Consider the following 17,055-nt stretch of genomic DNA (forward strand, 5'->3'; position numbering starts at 1 on the left):
ACTTTATATTAATATTTATATTAATCTTTGCAAATCGCTAGCTGCACGCTTCACAATGAATGCGTCTAAGGTTTACACTTAGGGTACATTACGGCATGTTTTCTATGTATGACGTTCTCAATATAATTCATAATCCCACGTTTATACTGAACAACGCGTTATGGTTATTGTGTTACAAACGGTGTACACACAGAACAGAGAGGCGGGGTGAGCAAAGCTCATTATCATTTAAAGGCATATGCACTGAAACGGCGTGCTGAAAACAGAGCTGTTTTTGACCAAGTAAAATAAGTGTTTTCTTACAATACTAATGAGAATTTTTAATTAAAGTATATTACAAACTTTTAATTTAGACCCTAAAGAATCATACTAGCTTGTACAAAAATGGCATTATATGACCCCTTTAAAAATAAAATCATGTACCAGTCAATCCAGGTACTCTCTCATGTTCATGTTTAATAATACATTTAATCATTTCAGTTATCCAAGTCAATATAGTGAACGGATGTTTAACTCACCACAGTGGGTTCTTCTCTACAACCCTCTTTTACACGGCCCTTCACTTAGTACCACCGACCTGAGAGAGAAGGAGACAGAGCGCATTTAGAGATTTCATGACAGCCCCAGTCGTGAATACAACCGTCACCAATATCACATTTAGTCCTGTTTATTTTTACTTCCACATCCTGTCCCGATACACGAAGATACAGCTTAAAGTAGGCGAGAGTTCATGACCACAGACCCTTAGGCATAGGCACCAAAAATTCCACATGCAGCAGCACAGTGCGCACACACAACTTCACTACACATGCCCCACGCAAACACACACCCTCTCACCCAATTGGAGGAGCTCCAGTCACCTCCTCCAATTTCTCTCTCTCGCATTGACACCGCCTGGTTTTTGCAGCTCCTCCCCCCCCCAACTTTAGCTCTCCCTCTTTCATAACACGACAGCATCTCAACATGATTTGTCACGTACAAAAATCTCACTCTCACAAACACCAGAACTGGATCTAAAGGTCTCCACTTTCAAATTGATTTTGAAAGCTTATCAAGCTTTATATTCCAGCACGGCTTAATCCGATAACAAGACAACAACTGCAAGAGAAAGCACTGGATTAATATCAAATACTCCAACAAAATAAGCGTTTCAGCAAATGTATTTTCCAAATAATCTTTTAAAGCACTGCTTAACCAAATGAAAAGAGAGGATTGCAGCTTAATGCAGAAAACCAGTGACTCTGCACGTTCCCAAACTACTTTAACTGGCCGTCTCGTAACCTGCAGGTGGCCCGTCTGACCCCATTAATACTATCCTTTTCTCTGTTAGTAGGCCTATGTGTCTCGGTTACACTTTATTTTAAGGTGTCTGTGTTACAACGTAGTTATACAAACAAGTACGGAGTAATGATAATTAACTACATCTACATCTTACTATAGGGTCAGGGTTAGGTTTATGTAGTTAGTTGCATCTAATTATGCATAATTTATAGTGTAACAAGGACACTAAAATAAAGTGTTATCTGTGTCTGCTCTGATAACAAAGTTCAGTTCAGTCAACCATCCTACTACAATAACTAATATCATTACAAAGTGCAATACTGTTGTGATGAAATTACATTCGTTTTGCCCGATGGCCCATACTTTCAGTCCGACATTATCTGACAAGCACAGTCTGTTTGATGGTGTTTTTGTGTGTGTAAAATAAAATCCCTGTTGTGAGCGAGCAGCAAGTGAAAAAATTATGGTGGATTTGGAGAGTCATAAGATCTAGTTTGAAAGATGCCTTACACTGATAAAAATTATCTCCATGTGAAGCATTTTGTGGCCAGTAGGTACTTTTCCCTTAGAGATTTTTGCACATTTCTGCCTGACCCAAACAACAATGCAATAAATGGTATCTATGTGCAAATATTAATAAAACAAGCATCATATGATAGCAGCAAAAACATCTGATACATTAGCAAGTAAAACATGGGGGAAGTGGTTGTGTGTTATTTATAATCTACCTCCATTCTGTACCTTTATGCACATATACACTCACCTAAAGGATTATTAGGAACACCATACTAATACTGTGTTTGACCCCCTTTCGCCTTCAGAACTGCCTTAATTCTACGTGGCATTGATTCAACAAGGTGCTGAAAGCATTCTTTAGAAATGTTGGCCCATATTGATAGGATAGCATCTTGCAGTTGATGGAGATTTGTGGGATGCACATCCAGGGCACGAAGCTCCCGTTCCACCACATCCCAAAGATGCTCTATTGGGTTGAGATCTGGTGACTGTGGGGGCCATTTTAGTACAGTGAACTCATTGTTTATGTTCAAGAAACCAATTTGAAATGATTCGAGCTTTGTGACATGGTGCATTATCCTGCTGGAAGTAGCCATCAGAGGATGGGTACATTGTGGCCATAAAGGGATGGACACGGTCAGAAACAATGCTCAGGTAGGCCGTGGCATTTAAACGATGCCCAATTGGCACTAAGGGGCCTAAAGTGTGCCAAGAAAACATCCCCCACACCATTACACCACCACCACCACCAGCCTGCACAGTGGTAACAAGGCATGATGGATCCATGTTCTCATTTTGTTTACGCCAAATTCTGACTCTACCATCTGAATGTCTCAACAGAAATCGAGACTCATCAGACCAGGCAACATTTTTCCAGTCTTCAACTGTTCAATTTTGGTGAGCTCTTGCAAATTGTAGCCTCTTTTTCCTATTTGTAGTGGAGATAAGTGGTACCCGGTGGGGTCTTCTGCTGTTGTAGCCCATCCGCCTCAAGGTTGTGCGTTTTGTGGCTTCACAAATGCTTTGCTGCATACCTCGGTTGTGACGAGTGGTTGTTTCAGTCAAAGTTGCTCTTCTATCAGCTTGAATCAGTCGGCCCATTCTCCTCTGACCTCTAGCATCAACAGGGCATTTTCGCCCACAGGACTGCCGCATACTGGATGTTTTTGCCTTTTCACACCATTCTTTGTAAACCCTAGAAATGGTTGTGCGTGAAAATCCCAGTAACTGAGCAGATAAAAATCCCAGTAACTGAAATACTCAGACCGGCCCGCCTGGCACCAACAACCATGCCACGCTCAAAATTGCTTAAATCACCTTTCTTTCCCATTCTGACATTCAGTTTGGAGTTCAGGAGATTGTCTTGACCAGGACCACACCCCTAAATGCATTGAAGCAACTGCCATGTGATTGGTTGATTAGATAATTGCATTAATGAGAAATTGAACAGGTGTTTTAGGTGAGTGTATTCCACAATGAATTTCTACCAAATGAATTGCAAATGCTTTGAAGAAACTCGCTGAATGCGTTAACTACAAAAAAAAGAATAAGAATGATGGCAAACTACATTGACACTGACATTGAATTATTAAATCTATGGACAGCAATTGTTTCATGTAATCAGCCAGGGCACTTGTTTATTACTTACGGTATTGATTTAGTATTGACACTAAATACCAGAGACCATTCTATTGAAGAAAAAATTAAGACAAGATTTGGGTGTCATGGACCACCTATAGCAACCATATAGCAATGCCCCAGGCAACCACCCAAAATACCTTAGTATTGTGTCAAGTTTGCACAGGCATGTAGCTCACAATTTCTTCAGAAAATTTTATAAATCCAGCTAATATCTCTAAGCGGTCATCTCAAATGTGAATTAGCATTTAGCATAATAGTAAATCTGCCAAATCTATGTGCTGCAATTTCAAACACAAAACAATCGTGTTACAACATGAGGGCAGAAATAGACCAGCGAGTTAAAGTTTAAACCGACAAAAATGCTTTGGTTCCTCTACCAGCATATCAGCCAAGACGAACAGAACACAAACAGCACTAACCTTAGATGACGATCCACTGGCAGTGTGCTAAGTTAACTGTGACTTTAGTATGGACAGAGAGACTGACTGAAAGACGGGAAAAGAGAGAGGGTGGGAAAGGAAAGAGTTGAACTCTGTCCTCCTGGCCAGCACTGCACGAACTGGAAGCAAACTTTGGAATCTCACCAAAGTGCGTGTGTGTGTGTGTGTTTGAGAACAAGAGAATGGCAGAGTGCTCTGAATGTCAAAACCCCTCGTGCCAGTTAATGAGTTGCACTAGGTGTGTGAGGGGGAGTGTGTCCACGCTATCTGAGCGATCACCTGATCAACTTGTCGGAGCAGAGCCCTGGCTCAGCCAACAAGAAACCCCGCATTCTCCACCATCTGAGATCATTAACACTACGGACAACAGCCAGACTGAGTGTGCTACTGAACCAAGGGAATTAACCCTGACCAAGGGGATGAAGAAAGTTATTTCGACACATAAATTAGTAACAACTATTTGGTGAAACAAAGTGTGAATTACACAAGTCTTTTGCAACAAGGTTAAACCCACTAAATTCATGTGTTCTGGTTTAAGATAACTTCAAGTGAATAATAATAAATAAATAAAAATTTACTCACCCTCTTTCCAAGCCCAAAGAAAAGAGATTTTTCTACATGATGCAACACAAAATAGTTGATGTGCTCTGGTGCTTTACTTTTCAATATAATGAAAGTGAATGGGAACAGCAAAAAGAGGGGTTCATACATACGTGGTCCATAGAACTTGTTCTTTTCGATCGTAGCTTTTAAATGTATCAAACCTGTTACAGAATGTCTTGATGCATTACGTTTGAATATATGTAAATGTAGATACATCTGTTTTTCAAACAAAAGCATTGAATCATCATGTCAGAAGGCTCGGAAAATGTGTATCGAAAGGTGCTTCCTTGTTCAACAGTCCCTATTCCAGATTTACTATCATTTTACTGAAAAAAAAGCAGCATTAACATTCTGCCAAACATCTCCTTCTGTGTTCATTAGAAGAAAGAATATAAATGGGAACATTTTTGGGTAAAATATTTATCTTACATTTTTTGTAATTACTGTAAAGATACCACTTAACTTAAGATGATTAAACTAAAATAAAACTAGATGCATAATGATTTATATCTGGTTCCTCATTCCCTTTGTAGCAAGAGGACTACACAGCAATATAAAAAGAGATAGGGTGGAGGGATTAGAGATGGAGGGATCAACCAGCTTAGGAGGAAACAGCTGTCTGGCCTGCATGTGCCTGGGGCCATATTTTTCCAAGATGCCCAAAAAAGTGCCTCTAAAAAGAAGGTTACAAAGCTTAAAAGCTTAAGGGGTGCAAAAGAAAAACGAGAACGCAACACACAGAGCAACACTGCCTCAAAATATACACAATAAGAAGTAAGTTTGTGCCTTCAGATGGCAAATAAACTTCCACAGTGGCCCAATTTCCAGATACATTTAACACAACAATTTGCAATCTGCCAAAATTTGCACCAAAGAATATAAAGATACAAAGAATGAAACTCTACGTGACCTTTTAGTCGTTCTAGATACAACTGAGCAACAGGTGGTCATCATAGTGCCCTAAACATCCACAAATATGACAGGCATGCAAGTAACTACAAACTAACAAATTAAAGACTTAGGCAAAAAGTATCTTACTTGACCTTTCCCTGTGCTCAATCCAATAACCCTTTACATAAGCAGCAGGTGGATAACTATTAGCTGGACTCACCAGTAGGCATAGTAGGCCACTGCCATGACCACTAACGCCCCACAGACCCCTGTGAATATCATCACAGCCCCCTGGTTCAGCATCTCCACTTTTGGTGATGGGACCTTCAAAGCAGGTTAATTATGAAATGACCTCCTCTGGTTTTGTTCAAAAACGGACCGACAGTTCTGTTCTCGACAAGCTTGGAGACAGGTCAGTGAAACTGTAGAAAGTGCTCCTGGAAATATTCGCCCCAGAAATTCAAAAAGTTGAACAAGGCGCAATAATTGGTTTGACTCTGGCTACAGCCACATGCTAATGCTAATCCCGCAGAAGGACAAGCACTTTTATGATGATGCAAGCAGGAACAAAACTAGATCCCATAAACGAGGCGGCGGCACTCAAAACCGCACCATCAGCACACGGAAAAAAGTGACAAAGTCTTCCCAAGTGCAATCCCAAATTCCAAACACAGTTGTAGTTAGCGAATCCTTAGCAAGATGCGACAATCTTGCAGCATAACGTGGACATAGCGGCCACCTTCTGTTAAGCCAAAGAGAGCCGTTCTCAGCATCTTGTGTTCCCTCCTCTTGTCTAATCTCCTCTGGATTAGATTACCAATGATTAGCACTCTGGACCAGCACCCTGGATATGTCACATCACATTTACATCAACCTCAAGCGAGGCTAGGATGGATGGGATTGAGCTAAGTGGGACAGGACAGTGGTGAGCCACAAGGAGGAGCCTTTAGGGACAAGCCCAACCTTCGGCATTGAAATGAGCTTGTACAAGGAGGCATGATTCGCTTTGGTCGTGGTTCTGGTGTCTTGTGGTGGGTGTTATATCATGGTGGGTATGCTTCTACTTGGCCAACTGTAGATCTGTGAACTTGCTCTTGGTCTCCAAGGTTGAGCAGACCCTGAGTCCAGTTTAGATGAGATGGTGACAAAGATGATCAGGCAGGTTGTGGCCCAAAGCCACAGCTGCATAACTGCATTACTGGCAGAAACGGACAACACAATGTGCCACCGGCCTACACGTCACACAGCAGAGCCCTTGGTGCTTCCTTTTTTATACGTTCTGCTTCTCTTGCTTGCTTTATCTCATTATTTCCTCTGTCTGCTTTTATCTTTGTGTCCGTCTGTCTTTGATTATACCATCCCGGTATACCTGTATTAAAATCAGATTCCTCAATTCTTCCAATTTCAGAAAGGTCAGCATAACTGCATCCAAGAATTTGTAAAGGTTTCTCAAAAGAAAGACCTTGGCTTGGTCTCGGTTAAATACCTCAGTGCTCCGCCATCCGTATATATGGGGGGAAAGAGAACAAAGAATAAATCACCTTTCTGATGTGATGACCACCTGGGAAATATGAGGACAGAAAGGAGAATAAGAGCCGTACTTACTAGAGAAAGCCAGATAGATAAATGAAGGCATTGGCTTTTTTTGGGAAGCAATGGATCAAAATGTGAAAATGGTGGTAATTATGGTTTGTCATAAGTTTGTGTGTTGTGAGTTGGTCTTTTGTTGCTGTACTGTAATCACTGAGAAAACCCTGACAGAGAGTCCATGCATTCTTCAACATCCTGTGCACAGCCAGTGCTAAAGACCTTCTTCGACATATTTTACAGACTTTGAAGGCATAAAACCTATACATTATTAGCCATATTGCACCAAAGCAGCTTACTGGACTGCAACTGAGGTCAACCTGTCTAAATCTATAATCGTATCGGTCTTACACATGCATTGCAAAGAAACACTTCTAATAATTATTTCAACAACTGGTGAAATAGCAGGGGTGAGCAGGGTAAGCTGTGACACTTTTTTTATTAAAAGGGATAGTTGACCCAAAATTTCTATCATCATTTACTCACCCTCATGTTGTTTCAAAGAAGATATTACGAAGATATTATTATGAACCCAACAACATAGGGACACAATTTAATAATGCACTGTCCCTTTCTAAAGTTTTTTATTATTGACATATTCTCAAAACATTTGTTAAATAGCCAAAAAGTTATAGAGCCATTTGCCATAGTAAAATATAGTTTTTATAAATATTAGGGACACATTGTTGATTGAGCAATAAACAGAGTTTCTAAAATGATTTCTGTATTGGACAAACTAAGACTATCATCATAACTATAAAAATTATAGGGTAAAAAAAAAAAACTCTTGCATTTCCCCAAACTTTATGAGGCTGTACATACATGTATTTCTTAGTCATGCAAGAATGCTAGAACAGACCACTTTTATGTAGCAAACTCAAAATTTGTGTTTGGACTCAACTGTGCAAACATATTTTTTTCTGTACTGCAAAATCCAGTTTTCCCTTCCCTTCCAACCTCAACTCACAGCACATTAAAGGGATAGTTCATCCAAAAATGAACATTTTGTTGAACACAAAAGAAGATATTTAAAGAATATTGGTTTATCAGACAGTTGTCGGTAGCCATTGTCTTACTTCCATTGTTTTTTTCTATAATAGTCAATGGCTACCGTCGTCTGCCTGGTTACCAACATTCTTTCAAATATCTTCTTTTGTGTTCAACAGAAGAAAGAAACTCATGCAGGTTTGGAACAACTTGAGGATGAGTAAATGATGACACAATTAAAAATAATTTGGGTGAACTATCCCTTTAACAACCTTAGCACTGGCCTGTCCAACATTGTGAACAATGCAGCAGCAATTCAACAACACTGGCAGAGCCTTAAATTCATTAGACAAATTCCTCCCTTAGGTGATTCTTATGGGGGAGGTTAAATTACAATCATCTCACCTAAATGTTTGCTCGCTCAAAGTATTTGTGTTTCTAAAATATATATTTTAAGTAGATTTACAGAATTCCTTAGAAAAATACACTTTTATGCTCCTTTATTCAGTTATATGCCAAATCATAATTATACTGTTAGGAAGTAGAGTTATACTGAAATGTAAAAGCATTGAATCTGGACGCTAGTTTGTGCTTACCCTACATACAATGGCACAAGGAAGTTTGATTGCAAGCATTGAATTGAATTTTAACTAACAAATAAGGAAACTGAAAACCGTGTAGGACGCAGTACCGCTGATTCACCTGTGCTGTTTGTGAAATTGCAGATTGACAGAAAGACTTCAAATTGTTGAATTGATCTGTTCATTTTTGTTTACTCATTCAACCCACACTGCTATATTGAATTAATGTTTGCACTAGAATACTACTTCCTTTGTATCTCAAAGCTCCCAGACTTGACTAGCCTGAAACATGGAGCGGACATCACAAACAAACTCCCGTGGCTGAAACAAACAAAATCAAAGCCATTATAATAGATGTCATTTAAGCAAGAAGATAAATACGCTGTGTTTGCTGTCCAAAGGAAGCAGAGAGCTGTTAAGAGGATAATGTCAAGGCTTCACTGCTAAAAACCTCTGACCCACATTCTAATCGAGATAAATGAAGTTTCCCAACAACAATATGAATACATGCCACCAATCAAGACGGTGGATGAGGTTGCTGTTATCTACCTCAGGGGCAAAGTAATAGTGTTAGGTTTAATTAACAAGCTGTATCGGATTAAAGATAAGGATAAAACGCAGTAACAAAGCAGTGTCATGGATACACCCATTGGGACAAAAGAATAATGAATATATATTCTATTAAAAAATATGGTAGGTAACAGCACATTATTCTGAAACAAACAAAATGTAGTAAAAAAATTGGAAACAACTTTATACATGTACATTGAATTCTAACCGAACCTAATAAAAATTAGCATCATGCATAATTGATTCGATTACATCTCAGAGCCAATTCATTACTGCCGCACAGCTTTGGAGTGATTATTACTGTGGGATCTCACGCAGCAGCAATGTTACAGACAAACCATCGGAGTACATGAATGCAAAGGGCAAACAATTATGCGTTTACCCACTTTACCATGATATTAAAGAAAGGTCACAAGCTCATCAAGGGATGACAAAAGTGCTGGTCATGGATTAGAAAATATTGTGCATGATCCATTTGGCTGGCAAGGAACGACAGGTCTAGATTAAGACTGTAGTATAAATTAATTACACTCAGTAAAATATAATATAAACAGCCTATTCCATTAACATTTTTTTTTGTAGTATTCAATAGTTGGCCCTAACAACAAATTAAAATAAAATACTAAAAAAGGGAAACATTTCATTCATTCACCCATGTATTATTGCCCTTTTAAATGCCACTGATTACAAACTCATGATGTGTGTATTTACATACACAATTGTCATTTGTGAAATACTAGAAGTCAGTGTCACAAGAATTTCAAAATAACAGTAGGCTAATGATTTCATTTCAAATTAGACCTAATGAAAGCATTAATGTGCGATTCAGTAAATAATTCAAGAACATGCTCCGGGTGATTCATGTGTACTTTTGATTCACTGGAACCAACCCGGTTTGTAATGCCTTCCCACACACTACAAGATTTTAGCCCTGATTTTCCACTTGTCAACAGTGGAGATCTCCCGCCAAATGCCCAAAATTTAAGTAAATTGGTGCTCGTTCCTAAAAAACGATACTCCTGTGTCTATTAAACCTTTGACAAAATTACACCGAAACATTTGCCGTTTCACAGTTAGGCTAGGTATGAAACAGATACACAAATAGTTTTTTTCCCCCAATTACACAGTATGTTTTTTTCTGTTACAAATATTAAAATGATCTCAGAAGAACTAGGATAAAAGTTTATAGTTCAGATATAAACACTGACGTCTACGCCAGCGATCAAAATAGAGTAAAATCACCTTTTGAAAGTAACTTGACACTTCAAATAACGATTGTATCAATTACATGGTTACACCAGTAGGTGGCGACAAGTGACGTTAAAAAAGTTATTTGTCAATTACTCATTTTAGAGATTCATTCAAAACAAACGCTGATTCATCCAGCGTTTATGAGCGAGTCATACAAACCGATTAAAATAAAAGAATAACTCATTCAAATTAATGAAACAATTTAAATACCGCAGCAGTTAACATTTTGTCAGAAACTCTAGTAAATTACTTATTTTATTTAGTGGTCTGTTCAGAATCGTGATCTCTGTTTGAAAAAAGAAAGGAAAAAAAGATTATCAATTTATCCAGAAGAACCGTGCAGCTCCCGTAAAGACAATTCTGATATACATTTTTAAACAGGTTCTGAATTTAAAAATAAAGCCTTTAGCTATAATACAGACAACAACCACCAATAAAATACTACGACATATTAAAGACCAAGCGCCAGAATGATATAAAAACATGACTAATGGTAATTACTGTGCAAAAGCCAGTCAGCAACTAAACAGAAGGCAAAAGCCCAGCACAGCATCTGAACTCTAGTAACCCCGATAATCGCACGACAATGACGTGCACGCAGGTCGGGAAAGAGAATGACACACGGCCACCGAGTCATAAACACCACTTATCTTCAACGAATCTAACGCCATTCAAATGCAAATCATTGCTGAATGAACAAGATAGATGCCCTCTAATGCAAATGGGGAAAGATGCCTATCTTAAACGGGTGTTCCCTGCGCTGTCAAACTGCCTCGCATTGGTTACTAAGCGGTGAGCTTAATAAACATGCGGTTCCTATAAACTGGCCACTGCAGCACAGGGAGCACCTCGAGCGCTCGCACGCACACACATATCTAATGTCAAAAATGCATGTGCAATACAAATGCAAAATAATAAAATAGGCGGACGCATGCATCCGCCTGTCAACATCAATAACAGCAGTGTCAGGATGGTTATTAATGAGGTTTAGAGAACAGTCATCATCATCATGCGCGTGCATTACCTGCTTAAATGTCATCAGTGGATCTGCGTGGAGGATTCGTGCTCTTCCGCTTAATGCGATGCGATAGTGCTGTCAGAAACTGGTGTCTTCGCTTCTGGTGCACTGCTCAGATGATCGCTACTCTTTGTGTCCGTGTGTGTCGTTATCCATCCACGCACAACACTCTCTACACATTGCATCTAGCCATGGGACTTCCTGTCCGATTACTCTGCTTTTCGACTGGAAACAATGGCGCTTTGTGGTTCCACCACTCCTCTCTCATCCTCAGCAGGCTGCTGTAAGACGCTGACCTTACCAATAAAGTCAATTATGGAGAATTAAATACATTTGTAAGTGTTTTCGACGTTTAATTAGTCTTCCTTAAATTAACTTTAAACTGCAAAGGCGACTAGAAGTTGCATATATTGCCTGCATGGACAAAAAGGTGCGTTTACTGCACACAGAGTTTACTGCCTGCATATGCAGATTCAATAGCAGAAACATATATATATATATATAAAAAAGCTGCTGTTATGACAACAACAAAGTTTTAGAGCTGCATTTCATTTAGACAGAACCAAAGCAGCATGAGAGCTGCAAAATTAATTTCTAATCATGAAATTGTGGATATATACACATGGAAATGAAATATACACACTGCCATGACGACAACCACCAAGTTTGAGGCTGCATTTCATTTATAGAATTAAAGCAGCATCAGAGCTGCAAAATTCATTTCTAATAATGAAATTGTGAATATATACACATGAAAATGAAATATACACACTCATTATGACAACAACCAAGTTTGAGGCTGCACTGATGCTGCATTTCATTCATATAGAACCAAAGCAGCATCAGAGCTGCAAAATTAATCATTTCGAATCATGAAATGGTGAATATACGCACATGAAAATGAAATATACACACTCATTATGACAACAAAAAAGTTTGAGGCTGCATTTCATTTATATAGAACCAAAGGAGCATCAGAGCTGCAAAATTATTAATTTCGAATCATGAAATGGTGAATATACGCACATGAAAATGAAATACACACTCATTACGACAACAAAAAAGTTTGATGCCGCACTTCATTTATATATCCGAGCTGCAAAATTTTAGTATGGCTTTTATGATGCATTGTGTCTTTACACAGCATTCTGAGCAGGCATTTCTCAGAGCAGCCTTAACTTGACGCAGATGGTGGAAAGCATTTGTTCTTCTATAACACCCCCTCCCCACCTAGACACACACACAGACAGCATTTAATATAATACTTTGTTTTTCTTTATTGCATTATAACATACATACATTATAAATGTGGATTTGTACACTACAATCTTTATTGTTACATATTATAAAATATTCAGAATTTGAAAACAAAGCACTAAAAACTTTACCAAACATTTATTTTTATTGTCTTTTCTGACCCCATTCAGAACGGAAAACCAAAGAAAGAACAAAACATTTTTTTTTCTACCAACCATGTCAACAGAAAGGGAATCATGAAATGATTCGTGAAGCACTGACATGTCACTATTAGAACTGTTAAGAGAGACAGACATATTTACATAGAAGTAAAATGGTGCATCCAATTGTTGCCCTGGCAACATGTCATACTGCCCATTATGATGTCACTGAAATTCATATTTGGCGTTCTGTGAGAAGGACACATTTTCAAGTGTATTCTCATGTACTCTTGCCGTAGCATCTTCTATCAAACAGAACTGTTGAGGACAAGAGTACATTACAGCAAGCACAGTGGTTTTAAACACTTATTTTACAGATGAAATGATTTCCAAGACTTAATGAATCATTTCTGTCGAATTCCATTATTTTCTCCAGATGTTTCATTCTGTGAAATATTCTGTCCGAGTGGAAGTGAAATTCAACAAAAATGACATTTAAAAAAAACGATCAATATAAATCCTACACTCACTTCAAGAGTCAGAGCTATGGAAGCCGCAACTAACGTGACTTTTTTTTAGCACTAGCAGGCCTGAAATGCGTTTGTACATGTTGTAAGGCATTCAGTGCCTTGTGATGGAAGGCAGCTAATAATACAAAACTCAGTGCAACAAGAAATGACATATACATGATGAGGTATAGGTTCAAGCAATATATAACCGTATCATATGGAGTCAGGACATTGTTTACACTCATCAGATTAAAAAAGAACGGCAATAAGGGACCTACATACTAAAGATCCTTTTGTTTATAGTCTAAATAATGGTAGTGGAATAGTTTTTTTTCCCAGACGATATAAGCTCCGTCCACTAGAAGGAGCTCAGCGTCATTTGGTCATCTTTGATCCACAGTCTTACAATAGACAACACATAATTTCCACAGACCGATATACAATTTACAAACATTACAGAACAAACAAAAATGTAGTTCGTCTCAAAAGTTCTTCACCACAGTTCCCTCAGGGAATGTACTAGACATCACTGCTATAACAGTCAAAATATTTGGCTACCCACTTTTTTCTTTTTCTTTTTAGTCTTCATGAGGTTCCGGCAGGTTTTCTTATATCAGAACACACTCGTTGTTCCATTAACAGTAAACACAAGCAGGCCCTCATTGTAAGCACATCATTGACATCTTTAAATATAGTTAACATGCATGTTTTTCTGCAGAACATAAGGTCGACTGATCACCAAGGCATCTTCAAGCAGAAGTAGCCAAGTTTGCCCTTAACTAAACCTGTTTAGTAGCACTTTTGCAAATGCTAATGTAACCAATCCTACTCGCACTGCTATGAGCGGGAGTCGAAACGGCATCCCTGGCATGGGAAGCGGGCATGCTAATAAAGACGCTAAAGACCACAGTCGCTAGTGCACCTCTTGAGATCAGGGGATTGAGGTTTACTCGCACAGCTCTTACTAGCTAGCCTGTGTTACACTCACCCCCCTAAACCTCACTCGCACCCGGGTCACGGCACCAAATGTAACCCCTCAGGTTCTACTCGCATCATTTCGAGAACAATTCAAACCGGCGTCTCCGGCATGGGAGGCGGGGGCGCTAACAAGGATGCTAAAGACCGCAGCATCTAGAGTCAGTTGCTAGTGCGCCTCTTGAGATCAAGGGAGTGAGGTTTACCTGCACAGCTCTTATTAGCTGGTGTCAGTTACACTCACCCCCCTAAACATCACGGCACCAAATGTAACCCCTCAGGTTCTACTCGCCCCACTCCGAGAAGGATTTGAACCGGCGCTTCTGGCATGGTAGGTGGGTGCGCTTACAAGGACGTTAAAGATTGCAGTCTCTAGCATCAGTCACTAGCACGCCTCTTGAGGCCAGGGGAGTGAGGTTTACTCATGAAGCTCTTACTAGCTGGCCTGTTACACTCACCCCCCTAAACCTCACTCCCATCCGGGTCACGGCACCAAATGTACCAAAAAGCTGGCCTCCGTTACACTCACCCCCCTAAACCTCACTCCCATCCGGGTCACGGCACCAAATAGCTGGCCTCCGTTACACTCACCCCCCTAACCCTCACTCCCATCCGGGTCACGGCACCAAATGTACCAAATAGCTGGCCTCCATTACACTCACCCCCCTTAACCTCACTCCCATCCGGGTCACGGCACCATTTGTACCAAATAGCTGGCCTCCTTTACACTAACCACCCTAAACCTCATTCCCATCCAGGTCAAGGTATCAAATGGACCAAATAGCTGTTACACTAAGAGCAAATGGTAGCAGTACAGATCACTTGGAGACTGTGTTATCGTGATCATCTGAATACCACCTCACTGTCAGTATTCACAAAAACTAAACTTGGCTCTTCTTATTTATTTATGTCCCCTCCCCCCAGTTTATCCCTTCACACCCTCATTTTTCCTTCAGAGAACACAAATACTCGCACGCTCACAGTAGAACCATCCTTTTGTCATTCACACTTACACGTACACAATGTACAAGTACACATAAGAAGTTAGATAACAGCTCAGGAACTCACGAAAAGCTGAAGCACATGCCCCTCAGAGCAATGCTGACCCCTGATTAGTCCTGCACATGGCCAACTTTTTTTTTTTTTTTTTTGCTATGGAAAATAAGATAGTGGTTGAAATGGATGAAAACAGGTGAATCTCATGAAACCTCTCAAGAACAACGCTGGGTCATATTTCACTCCAAAATCAAAAGAAATCTACATTTTCTTTAAAGAAAATTCAGCCAATTATATGATTGCTATTTTTTTATTCTAAAATAAATAAATAAATCCAACATTCACTTAAAGTCAAGAGTCAGAGCTACCGAAGTCACAAGAATAACTGATTTTTTTTAGCACTAGTAGGCCTGAAATGCTACATTTAGACAATTTGTATGATCTTATTTTTAATTTTCATGAGAATCAAGTATGTCATTATGGTAATGCAAAAATAAATGATTGAAATTAGTATTAATAATCATGATTATTACATTTATATTATAAAATATTTATACATCATGTTTGTTTTTGTTCTACTTTTTTGTTCCACCAATTAAACGTTAACAATTTTATCCAACAATAGTGAAAAAAAGTTCCTAAAAAAGTTTTTTTTTTTTCCTATTTCTGTCTTTGTTGTTCATTCTTTTGAGTATGGGGTTAAAATGTGACACGAATGTTTTCGTGAGATTCACTCAGAAGGAATTTTGAGTGGTTAGAAGACAAATGCAACTCAAAAATGATCAAAGAATGAACCGATGGATTAAAGAAATGTGAATAATTTTGGAAGAGCATTAGTTAGGTGTAAAACAGAAGTCAAAACTAAAGCAAAAATAAAACTTGAGAAATCAAAAAAATAAACAGACAAGAAAAGATGATGTCGCCCGAATCAATCTCCTTATGAACTGAACAAAGGAGAGCAAGTCTGATTAAATGTATAACTCATCTGCCTTTTATTATCTTTCAAAGCATTGTAACCAAAAGACAGCATGTTCTCTGGCACAGTGAGAGAGAACCTGTCGCAGGTCACCTGACCAGCACACATACACAACTACTTTTAATCAAGGCATTTTAAGACGTTTCCCCCAGTACTTCAGACTTCATTCAAGTCTTTTCCTTTTAAGATATGAAAATACTATCAAATAAAAAGATAAAACTACTTTTAAAGTCTCTTCTGCTTGTACAAACAAGTAGATTATCAATGCAAATACAATCAGTTCAAAGCAAACGAGATGATAATGTTAGTTACATTGACAAACAAACATGAAGTGAAATGCTAGAAGTTCCGCATTTGTAAATGCTCAATGCAAAACGAAGTCAATGGAACTAGAGAATTAAATCATACACGTGAGCAAGGCCAAAAATTATTACAGTACATCTCACCAAAAACATCAACAAGTCACAAAATACAGCAGCGCATCTTTTCAGTAAAATCTCCCTTTTTGGGAGAAAATAGTCGCAAAAAAACAAAATAAACAATAAAATACACATTTAAACACAAGTTGGACTCTCACACAAATGAGTGCTTTGGGTCTGTAATACATATTTAACAACTTACTTGCATTTTTCAGGTTGGCCACAACATATCTTTTCCAGATACAGATATCTTATCACGAACCGCAGTGAGCAAAAGACCAAGCTTTCTGGGTAATTCTCAAACGACAAAAATACAGAATTAAACTTAGCATGAAGAAAGTCTATTTTTAGGACCAACATTGTTTGTATTGACAAATAATCACATTTTATCCCTGAAAAAAAAATGTAATACCGTCG

Source organism: Rhinichthys klamathensis, unplaced genomic scaffold (assembly GCF_029890125.1).
Source record: "Rhinichthys klamathensis goyatoka isolate OS25496 unplaced genomic scaffold, OSU_Roscu_1.1 h1tg000081l_1, whole genome shotgun sequence".
Lineage (NCBI taxonomy): Eukaryota > Metazoa > Chordata > Actinopteri > Cypriniformes > Leuciscidae > Rhinichthys > Rhinichthys klamathensis.